This window comes from Mesocricetus auratus, unplaced genomic scaffold, assembly GCF_017639785.1.
Source record: "Mesocricetus auratus isolate SY011 unplaced genomic scaffold, BCM_Maur_2.0 Super-Scaffold_100328, whole genome shotgun sequence".
NCBI classification, from domain to species: domain Eukaryota; kingdom Metazoa; phylum Chordata; class Mammalia; order Rodentia; family Cricetidae; genus Mesocricetus; species Mesocricetus auratus.
In genome coordinates this window covers 28,150-40,922 of record NW_024429262.1, presented here as the reverse complement: position 1 = coordinate 40,922, position 12,773 = coordinate 28,150, and positions in this window count along the sequence as shown.

Sequence of the window (12,773 nt, the reverse complement as noted above, 5' to 3'; positions counted from 1 at the left end):
CCACATTGAGTACATATGTAGGGTTTCTCTCCAGGATGTGTTCTTTTATGCATTTGAAGATTCCTGGAGCATGCAAAAGCTCTACCACACTGATTATATTCATAGTGTTTCATCCAGTATGTGTTCTTTTATGTCTTTGAAGCATTTTGTGACATGTGAAGGCTTTACAACAGTGATCACATTCATAGGGTTTCTCTTCTGTATGTGTTCTTTTATGTCTTCAGAGATGACTGTGATATGTGAAGGTTTTACTACACTGAGTACACTCATAGGGCTTCTTTCCAGTATGAGTTCTTTTATGCACTTGAAGATAACTGTGCTGAGCAAAGGCTTTTCCACACTGAGTACATTCATAGGGCTTCTCTCCAGTATGAGTTTTTTCATGCACTCGAAGAGCACTGTGCTGAGCAAAGGCTTTACCACATTGGATACATCCATAGGGTTTCTCTCCAGTGTGTGTTCTACTATGCATTTGAAGATAGCTTTGCCGAGCAAAGGCTTTACCACACTGAGTACTTTCATAGGGTTTCTCTCCTGTGTGTGTTCTTCTATGCATTTGAAGATGGCTTTGCCGAGCAAAGGCTTTACCACACTCAGTATATTCATAGGGTTTCTCTACAGTATGACTTTTTTTATGAACTTGAAGATAACTGCCAAGCAAAGGCTTTATCACACTGGATACATCCATAGGGTTTTCTCCAGTGTGTGTTCTTCTGTGCACTTGAAGATACCTGTGCCGAGCAAAGGCTTTACCACACTGATGACCTTCATAGTGTTTCTCTCTGGCATGTGTGTTTTTATGCATTTGAAGATGACTGTGGCATAGGTAGGCTTTACCACATTGATTACATTCATGGAGTTTCCCTCCAGTCTGTGTTCTTTCATGACTTGGAAGCTGATTGTCATATACAGAATATTTACAACATTGCATATATGCAGAAGGCTTCTCTCCCATTGAACTATTTTCATGCCTGCAAGGATAATTGACACATGTAAAAGCTTTACTATATTCATGACCTCTGAAGGGGAGTGGACTGTGGATGTACTAGGGGGAAATAGGGGTGGGAGGATGCAAGAGGGCAAGAGGAGGGGTGGGAGAGAGAACTGGGGTTGGAATGTAAAATTAACTTATGATTAAAAAAATTTTTTGAACTTAAATACTTATAACTATGATTTAATTTTACAATTTTGTCTAATTTCAAAAACTAATCAGGTATTAAGCTCATTTCACTTTGTTTACATTCATGGTGTTCCCCTTCATTAAGGGTTGTTTTCCATATTTGATGATTCTCATGCTAAGAAACTTTATTGCCTGGTTTACAATTATTGCATATTTTTCTCCATAGATTTTTTTCATAATTATCGAGAAAAAAACAATTCATGCATTCATGGCACTTTTAGCATTGATAAATTTTCCTCTCTTGTGACTCAAATTACATTTACAAGATGAATCAACACAATGGGAAATATTTCCACATTGCTTGTACACATAGAGCTTTTCTGCAATATAAAAATGAAGCTGGAAAATCAAGCACTTGTAAATTTAAATCATGTTCAACAATTGTGCTAAATACACAGTTTACTACATATCTTCTAATTGTTCTGAGATGGAGAGAAGTTCATTGCTCCTTTTCATGTCTCTGTGTTCATATGGTCTGCATTTTGAGTGCCAAAAAGACATACCTACTAAAAGAGTAAGAAATAAAAAGGTTTCCACACTGAAATAATGGATTTTGTATTTGTGTTCTTCATGGACATAAGGTGCAGCGATTAAGGATGTACATGTTCACCCCCAACTAAAATCATGATTTAAACTATCTATCTGACTGTACTCAGCAAACTCAGAACATTTATGTGAGTCACAATAGCTTTACTATGAACTTTTGCTGATGAAAATGTGTTGGGAATATACTTATTACCTTTTCAATGTGTATACCTTCTGTAATATGAGTCCTATGAAACTACATGGATTTGCAATTCTCATCGGCACACCTCTGATTGAGCTGTGACTCAAATGGTGTTAAGGCAGTCATATCTTCTCTTCCTTCCTAAAAGAGGACTTGTAAACATAATGCAGTTACTACCTGATAAGGTATATGATCTCGTGACAATTTAATGATAGTCACTGCACTTCATGATGTGATTATGTACACTGATGCTTTTCTTTGCAACTTCCATATACATTAAAGTATCTTCAGAGGCAAATTTATATCAGCAAAAACATGAAAATTACCTTGCATGCCTTGGAGAACGTTGGTGATGTTCTTTGATATTATCATCTTCCCATTTGTAGCCTAAAATATTGCATCAAAAATGTATGATATATTATTGAAAATGCTTGAAATTTAACTGTCTTCAGTGATCCTTAGAAAGATGACTGATTTATTTCCTTGGTCTTCTTCATTCTCACTCAAAATTACAAGAGATCATCAATAACCAAGAAACAGTTGTCCCCTTACTATGAAGAGTGAAAGAAAATACACAGAATTACCTATAGCCTTCAGGTTCATATAGGTCTCCAGCATCACATCTTTGTAAAGATTCTTCTGTGAAGCATTTAGCAAAGCCCACTCTTTCTGAGTGAAGTTGATATGCAAATCTTGATAGGTTACTGCATACTACAATAAGCCATACATGTAAAAAACAAAAACACATGATAAAGACAACACTGTAACTGTATACTTCTTCCAGAATATACTCATATAATGATGCACTTTACTCATTCTTACTCTATGACACAGGTATTATATATAAGTCATTTAAGAAGGAGCCTGATGGGGTTTAACCTCTATTATTTCTGAATGTTCAGATGGTATATTATATTGCAAGAGAAATACCTATTAACAGACACAGAGAGGCATGCAAACAGATTAACAGACTGAGTCTACTTTAGAGAAATTGTGTGAATAATTCCTTACTATAATCTCTTGAGCAAGCTGGGTATATTGACTCATTTCTTTAATCCTAACACTCAGAAGGAAAGAGATAGGTATATCTGCCTATCAGGTGATGGCTCACCTAGTCTGCTGAATCAGTTATAGGACAGCAAGTGGTAAATATTAAGAACCTGTCTCCCATACAAACATCAATGAAATTAACAATAAAAACAGGAAGAACTGATAGGTGTATTTTTTTCTGAAGTTCATATAAGTTATGCATTCACTCCTGTTCTGTATCCATCTTCAAGAAACCTGAAATGCTCAAGTTTTAATTGTAATTTTAAATAAATATTACTGAAAGGAACTATGCATTTAAACATAGACAGATGAAGACACTACCAGTGTAAATGTTGATCATAAATAACCAACAAACCAGGAGAAATGCTCAGAAGTTAGGTCTTGCTGCATTTGTATATAAGTGAGCTCAAATGTCACGACTTACATTGGGGACCACAATTACCCATTATAACAAACTCATACATTGTAAGATCAGCTTTTGAATAATGTGAGGACCAGGCAAACATGTTATGCATATCAATGTATTCAGACAACGAATCATGTTTATTAAAAAGATACACATAAACACAACATAAACATATCAAGCAGGAAGAATGTCACATACCTCTAATCCAGTGACTCAGAAGGCTCAGGCAGCATTATTGTCATGAATACTGTGGGGCTTTGCCATCCTTTGCCAAATTAAAAAAATCATAGATATTTAAACAATATGCAAAAATCCAGGCCTATTCATAGTACAAGAAGGAAAAATCCAAACCAAGGCAGTCAAATTCACATAGGAAAATATAGGAAATAAATAACTGGACATTGTGAAAAACAAAAACAGGGAAAAATGTACACTCATACACAGATCACCACCACCATCATCACAAACAACAACAACACATAACATTTATTAATAGACATTATTCCTGATATTTCAATATCAATGGCATCAGCTCCCCAAGCATCAGACAGAGATTAACATTATGGAATCCAAAACAATATGCATCCTTCCACTATATACAAGAAACTCAATTCAATATCAAGGATAGATATTACCTCAAGAACAGGAAAGAAAAACAAATTTCAAGCAAAAGGAACTAAGATCAAGTTGATATAGTCATGAAAAATAGATTTCAAACAAAAATTAATCAAATGAGATGAAGAGGATTATTCCCTACTCTTCAAAGGAAAACACTGCCAATATGACATTTCAATTCTTAAAATCTGCATTCCCAAACTCAAGGAATCCCATTGTATAAAAGAAACAAATAAAAACTTAAATCACACATTTACTCTCACAGAGATTGATCATGGTAGACTTCAATACCCCACTCTCACCCATGCACAAGTCATCCAGGCAAATTTAAATGGAAATAGATAATGAACTGTAAAAACCAAATAAACCCAACATATATTTTAAAAATTCCAGTCAAGAATACATCATCTTCTAAGAACAAAATGGAATTGGCTCCAATGTTGATGACATCCTTGACACAAATACAAATCTCAATTGATACAATAAAATAGAAATAACTACCTGTGTCCTATCAGAACACAAAGGATTACAGCTGTATATGCTTTATAAAAATTAATGTAAGATTACAAAATCGTGGAAAGTTAATATTTCTGTACTGAAATAAATGGGCAGGGAAGAAATAAAGAAGCAAAAAGACTTTCTAAAATTCAATGAAATTGTATATAGAGCATACTCAATTAAGAGAACACAGCAACAGTGGTAATCTGCAGAAAATACATAGCACTGAGTGCCTATATAGAAAAACATGAAGAAACTTCATACTAGCAACTTAACAGCACACATGAAAGCTCTAGAACAAAAAGAAGAAAGCATACCAAAGAGAAGTAGACAGGAAGGAACTATCACAGCAATGCTAAAATTAACAAAATACACAGAATCACTGAAACATAGAGACAAGATACATAAACCCTTATTCAAATGTAACACAATGAAAACCCAGAGAAAGTTATTGGGGTTCAAGGTGAAGACCAGAAAATCAAAGTAGCCAAAGAAGATGTAAATCTTACCTCTGTCAAGGTGAAATGACAATCCCATCTCCACGCATCCTCAGGAATAATGCTTCCCCTGAATCCTCAGAGGCAAGTGCTCTAAGATCCTGTCTCTTGCCTCCTCATGTTCCTTTCTCTGCCCAACCTTGTCCCTCCTGTCTCCACCTCCCTAGTGCTGAGATTAAAGGCATGTGACATCAAGTGTTGGGATTAAAGGCATGAGCTGTTACTCAGTAAACTGTTGTACTCTCATGTAGCCCAGGGTAGCCTTGAATTTAGAAGAGATACATCTACCTGTCTCTTGAGTCCTGGGAATAAAGTTGTGTGCCAACACTTTGTGGTTTCTATAGATAATTAATAAGGCTACTGGAATCCCAGGTGTGTATCACCACTGCCAGGCTAGGCTCTAAGGCTGTGAATAGCTTTGCGTTTTGGTCTCCAGATTTTTTATTAAATCATAAATAATATATCACCACAATTCCCCTTCATTGTCTATCACGAAAAGGAAGACAACTAACATAAGAAATACTTTACAATAAGTTACTTCACTATATACAAGTAATAAATACATCAATGTATAGTCCATTTACATTTGAGAAATACAGGGAAAAAGCTCCATTATCTATTAAATATTGGTGAGTCCAAACTCTTGTACCTAATTGAACTTTCCATTCTAATTTGCATTATCAAATTGTCTTTCAATATCTCTCAAACTTTTACACATTTCACGTCTATATTGAGTTTATTTTATGAGCCTGGTAAATGAGGAAAACAATAACTATAACTGTCCAGTCTTCAAGTCCCTCAGAGTCCCAAGAAGAAAATAATTAACTGAATAAGCAGGGACTGAAATCAAAACTTCCAAAACATGTGAGAAAAATGATGGTGGGAATAGTGCATTTATAATCCCCCAAATTATGTCAACAGTTCAAGCAGACAGGCAGCTGCCCCACCCACTGCACCTGCCACCAAGAGCTCTGAGGTGGCTCCTGGCCTTGCCCTGAGTGAGCAGATAGGTGAGCTGCACAAGGGCCCTTGCTCAGGGCAGTTCTCTATGAACAGGGGCCCCTGAGCCCTGCCTCCATGACTCCCTAGCTTTGGCTTTCTCTCTGCTCCTCTCCCCAACCTCTTCCCAGCTCCCTGCCTTCTCCCTGGGTTGTGCAGCCTGGAGCCTTCAAGTGCTGATTCCCAACCTGAGCTGAGTCCTCCGAAGAAAACCATGGTCTCCAACCCAGACCTGTATGGAGATCCTCCTCACACAGCAGCAAGTAGTGTCTGCAGCCCTGTGGGAGTACCAGCTATGGACTGTGGTGCAGGGGTGGCAGGGGACACCAGGAACAGTGTGTAATGTGTAGTCTTCCTGCCAGCTACTTGGGTCCCGCTGCTCTCTCAGTCCCCAAATAACACAGGACACTATATTAATTATGAATCTGTTGGCACATTGCTTGGTTTCTCACTGGTTAGCCGTGACTCAATTGTTAACCCATAACTGCTAATCTGGGTATTTCCAGGTGACTTTCTCTTAATGGAGAAAGGGTCCGAACCTCTTACTCCTCTGGCATCCTACATGGTGACTGACAGTGCCTGTTTCCCAGAATCCGACTTGACTCGTAGTCCCACCTCTCTCACTTCCCTATTGGCCAACCATGCTTTATTCATTATACAGAGAGACAGACAGACACACAGAAGAACTTCTCCCATCAACAGTGCTGAAACTTGTTAGATATCAGTCCTGTGTCACTTCACCACAGCCTGGACCTGGCTCCTGCTAGCAATAGGATGTCACCCCATGGGGGAACCTTTTCCCTGCCAGTTCTGCCCCAAGAGTTAGCAGCTCCACTGCCCACATATCTGCCCCCTAACTCCTTTGAATGGCTCCCAGGTTTCTGGCCACTACATCCCCTTCGCCTCTGAGTGCACAAAGAGTACCCCCAGAGCTTGAGCCCCCTGAGGAGGACTAGCTCTGATGTGATGGTCTCCTCCTGCAGGCCCTCTTCAGATAATCAAGTGCCTTTAGCATAATATGCAGGTGTGTCTTTTTCTTTACTTTACCTCTTTAACTCAGTGAAAGATAGGTGGTCCCCTGCTCAGATCATGAAGTTTAGATGCTGATGCTGGTTTTTTTTCTTTTCAGAATTTCATTTTCCCTCATTTGTATTCAAGAGAAAAGTTTCAGAAGTTGTTTACACACTAGGGAACAAACAGTTCATTAGGGAACACATGTCTGCAAAAGATTGGGTGTGAGAACTGAAACACAATTCTTCTGGAAATGTTGGACAGTTCATTATTTTAACACCTGAATCTAGAGGTTTGATTCTTTACAGTGACAAAATTACCCATTCCTTCTACATGTAAATTTCTTGTTGAAAATCCTTTTTTTTAGATCTGAGTTTTAGCGTAGTCTCTTGATCAATCATTGCTTACCTTAAATGCATTGCTATGATATCTGGTATGTCTTAAACAAAGTTAGAGGCCTAAGACAGGTACATAAATGCACTACTGCTTATGTGTAATCCTTTGGACGTGCAAAGAGGAATGTCTTATCATTTGAAAAAATACAATTATATAATGTTCTAACTACACTCAGCTCTTAGTAATCAGCTCTCCTTGGCACCCATTTCATTTTCATTTGTGTGCTTCTAAAATTAAAATGTCCTGAGGTTTTTGGATATATGATATTTTGCGTAAATTTGAAATATGAAAAGCACTTTGATTTTGATAGCAGATAATGCAATTAAAATGACATTTTTCTATCATTTATGTTAGAGTTCTACAGTTCATGGCATGCTTGTATTTTGGACAGTTAGCATCAATGGAAATTATTTTGGCAATGTAACAGAAAATATTTTCATGTTTATTAAATTATATTTAGGATTTTGTTAGTAACAGCAAGTAAGTTAAGAATGAAAAACATGATAATTTACATAATGAAAAGAAAATAAGGAACATTGTGGTGTAGTTATGCTTTATGATACCAAAGTATAACTCCTTCTGAAAAATATTTCACATAATGCATAACATTAATAACCTGCCTGCCACTTCAAAAGAGAGATAATGGGAAAAGTCAGAGCTTGTCTTTTAAATAACATTTTGTATATTCAGGCAGGGCCAGGGCCACGGTGTGCATGAATGCTGTCAATGGTGCCACATGTCATTGACTCAGGAGGCAGAAGCAGGAGGATTGCTGTGAGTTTGAGGCTAGTCTATACAAGTGAGTTCTTGGCTAGCCAGAGAAAAATAATGACACCATGCTTCAAGAACAAAATTGAGAAACTAACCAAGAAACACAAATTCCCTTGGTCACACTGTTAACTCTGAATATGAACACTGATCTGTGTGTTTTCAATTATATCACTAAATTGACTCTATTCTGAGGATTCATAAATATTTTGTTTTCTAGTGTCACATGAAATTTCTAAAAATTTGTTCATCTGTCTTTACACAGAGTTAACTTTGTTGTAAATTTTAATGTCCCATGAAAATGACAAAAAATGATGCACACATTTCACTTAGTAGTGTATAATTTAGCAGTGCTTTCTTAATCTCAAATAGGGTGCATTATTCACCAAAGAGTTACAATTTAAACAACCTTCTCCAGGCTTTCTTCTCTTAACAGTTCCTAACTTGTCTTACCCATTTCTAAAGAGAGGCATCAAAAATGTATGGATTGGTTTCTCAGGTGACTATTCACTTGTTATGTTTTAAATCTGTGCATAAGTCAATTTTTGGGTGGCACTTAGAAGGTGCTTGGTATACAGATAAGAAGGTTTCATTTGTTATATAGTGAGGACTGTCCTGATCATTTTAACAGAAGTTCATTATAATTATTGCATTATGTAATTACATTTAACCCTTCTATTCCTGGGTTCTTTATCCAATGATTCCCCATATGGATTTGCATAAAATTCCAGGAAAAGGAAAGCTACACAGAGAATCCAACCCACCCAAAGAAAGGTTGGGTAGAGAGATGTCTCAGTGGTCAGGAGCACAAGATGCTCTTCCAAAGAACCCAATGCAATACAATGCCTCAAAACAACTGTTATGTGGAGGTTTGACATGGGAGAGACCTGGACCTCTAGACCAGGAATTCATACAGGACCCGGGAAGCCAAAGGCACAGATGGCATGCTAGACATGCCCTGAGCCCTGCAAGATTTCCAGTGAGGCATAAAACTTTGCCAGTAGATATACTAACTGACTAGGTGGGGGGAGGATATAATGAGACCTTCTTCCATGACAAAGTACTACAGGAAACTAATTATTATTGGCACAGGGAGAATTGTTTTTTGCCTGCCGTGATCATATTTTGTTATCCAAAGAAAAGAGGTATTTCCTTTTATCCTATACATAGAAGAAATTCCAAATGCAATCAGCAGCTCATATTTATACATTTATGTATATGGATACATAAATATGCACACAATAATGACAGAAGAAAAAAGACCAGTTAGAGACATAAAAAGTGGTGGCATGTACCAGGTTTTCTTTGGGACCAAGAAGGTGCTCTCAAATCAAGACATGGGAATTTCTCATTAGTTTTTAATTCTCAGCTCTAACTTGTTTCTTGCTAGCCATTATATCTTAAGCTGTTTCTCTTGCAGACCGTTTAGCCTTTGTTTCTGCATTTCCTACTTTCCTCCTTCTGGGATCTGTCTGTGTGGTATATGTTTTGCCTCTGGTCATGTACATGTCCCTATCTGTCTATCCAATTCTCTCCTCTTCTTTTATATTTCTCCTCCTATTCATCCTTCCTTCTAGCCAGGACCACTTATCCCTGTTTTCCGTAGCTATTGCCTAGTCATTTTTTTAGGTCACATTCCTTAAATAGGCAAGGATAAACAACATCACATCTTTAAATAATTGGACAAATGTAACAGGAAAAAATGTAAAATCCTTCATATTAATAAAGCAATTTTCCACAGCATAAACACATGTAATAAAACCTTATGTCATTAGTCTACAACAGGGGCATGAAGTGATTAGACAAAGAGGATGGGAGTGATTATGTGTTTATATTTTAAATATTGATCATAGGCTACAGAGAAAAAGAATTTTCAGAAAATTAAATAATACTGGTTAACAAACATTTAAAATTGATCAACACACTTAGGAACTAGGAAAATACAAATTGTAACTTCTCTCTACTTTTCTATCACCAAAGTCAGAATGCCTAAAATTAAAAAAAAAATTAGCATATGCTGGCATTGAGTGCAGAAAAGAGATCAACCATTTCAAAAATTTGTATGAAGGCTAAATCCAGATATACCATGATGATCCAGAAGTACCACCCTATATATATATTGAATAAAGTCAATATCCTACTCTAGAGACATTTATTAATACACACTCACTGTGATATTATTTACAATATCCAGGAAAAGGAAACACCATAGGTTTGCATCAACTGATGAATGTCGTTGGATGGCAAGCAAACATACGTATAGTTAATGCATTAAGGATACATCAGCTGCAGGGACCAGAACTCCCCCACACACTGTTTTAGGAGCCATGACACATTAACATGTGCTTTCATAACCTTGCAGCTCCTGTCCTGGTCACTAGGAGGCCAAATGTCCTCCTCCTGGCAAGAAACCAATCAGAAGATAGCAGGCAAGACTGTGCTTTAGGCTCTGGCTGTGCCTTATGGACAAATGCACAACAGAGATATGCAGAGAAGAGCAACCACCCTGGCCATGATAGCCACTTGACAAATTAACACAGGGCAAGTCATCCAAACCTGGAAGTGCACCAGTCCTGAGACAGCCCCAGACACATCCCTTATGCTGCCCTATAAGATCCTTGCCTCATGATTTCTTGGGGTCTTTTCTCAAGTAATCAGCTTTGGTGGATGGCTGAAAGGACTGAACTAATGGGGTTAGCTTGTTAAACAGCAACAGGAAAAGACTCTTTGCTTTCTCATGGAAATGGTCCTCTTGGTGATTTTGGGATCCAGAATTTGGTCAGAATGCGGCATGATTATTTGAATCAGATACACAGAAACACATGCAAATTAGATCTGAACAAGAAATAGAAATAATGAAAAATATGAGGGCTTAGGGGTTGCTTCAGACAATAAAGTCTTTTGCAATCAAGACTAAAGCATAGTTTGAATCACAAGACCATATCAGAAGGAAAGAAATTCCCTATAGCAGTCCTCTGGCATCCACAAAAGCACTGTCAAATGTGTTTATCTGGAAAGAGTGTAATACAGAATGCACTTGTTTCCAGTAGCAACACATGTAGTGTTCTTTTCATGTTCTTTCATTCCCCTGATGAAAGGACACCTTCTGGTATCATATAGCCATTACCACAACAACATCTGCTTCCAAAATCTACACTCAATCATTCCTACTAACTCTCTTAACTTCAATGACTCTTCTGAATCATATTCCATCACTAAGACTTTAATGAGCTTCCTTATGCTTCAAACTTCAACCTGGCCTCCAGCAACAAAAATCAGTGTTATTAAAAACTTCCTCAACATTTTTGCTTCTCACTATTCCTAATCTGCACCTTTTCTTTTCATCTTGCCTGTGTATTCACATTATGATGCACATGCAGACAAAGTTAAAACACATACAAACATAAATAACAGCCAATGTCTTCTAATAGGAAATTTGGTAAGAAAAGAGTGGAGCAGAAGGGGCTACATAATGGCTTGGGCTATAACAGAAACATAAAGATGAAATAATAGTATAAAACAAGCTCCAGGGTTGCATACATAGTTTCACTATGCTGAATTAGAGACAGGGCATGCTTGGATCCTGGCTATACTTAATTTCTTGCCTGCCTCATTTTTATCTTGGGCTCCTACATTCACTGCAAACATCAAGTGATCCTAAGTCAGCTGACTAAGCAGGTCTAGGGACATGACAAAAGAAATCACTGAGTGTCCCCACAAGGATCACAACCTGTTCTCAGTGACCTAAAATAATATATTCTGTGACTGCAGGAAAACTTTCTTTCTTTTTGTGGGTAGGGGCGAGGAGGAGGGGAGTGAGAAGTGTTAAAGGCCAGGGTTGCTCTGTGGTTTTGGATGCTGCCCTGGATCTAGCTCTTGTAGACCATGTTGGTCTCAAGCTCACAGAGATCCACCTGCCTCTGCCTGCTCATTGCTGAAGATAAAGGTGTGTGCCACCAACACCTGGCTTAAAACTTTTATTTATCAATTTTATGTTTGACTGTACCTTTCCAGTACATTGTTAGTGTTACCAAAAAGAAATAATGGCTTCACTTCAACACACATAATCTCTCTATACTTCCATAGCACTGAAAATGTATCACACATTTAACTAATCTGAACTTGAAATTCCTAATTACAAATTGAAAAAGAGGAAATTTCCATTTTTCATTTTCTGTGATACAAAATCAGTAATTTAGACCTATATTAGCAGATAAAAATAACTAGAAGATAAAAAATATTATACTGACCTCACAAATGTAATCCCAGCTGTTGGAATGTAGCATGATTACCACAAGTGTGAGGCCAACCTGGTCTACATATTTGAAATCCAGGCCAGCTACCTATCGAAACTAGCTCAAATATATCCATTAATTGGTTAATTTAAATTTGAAAATCAGGGCAACTATAATTTCTAAAACATTCTTTCACTTTGTAAGAAAAAGAAATAAACATCCTTACACACTCTCAATCCTATCCACAAGAAAATCCTGAGTTTTTATTCAAAGATAAGATACATGAAAAAAAACACACCCTAAAGCTAAGAAGTCATCTCATAGGACAATTATCCTCCCGTGAGAAAAGCACAGATGAAGGAAAAACTAATACTATATATTTACTAACAGA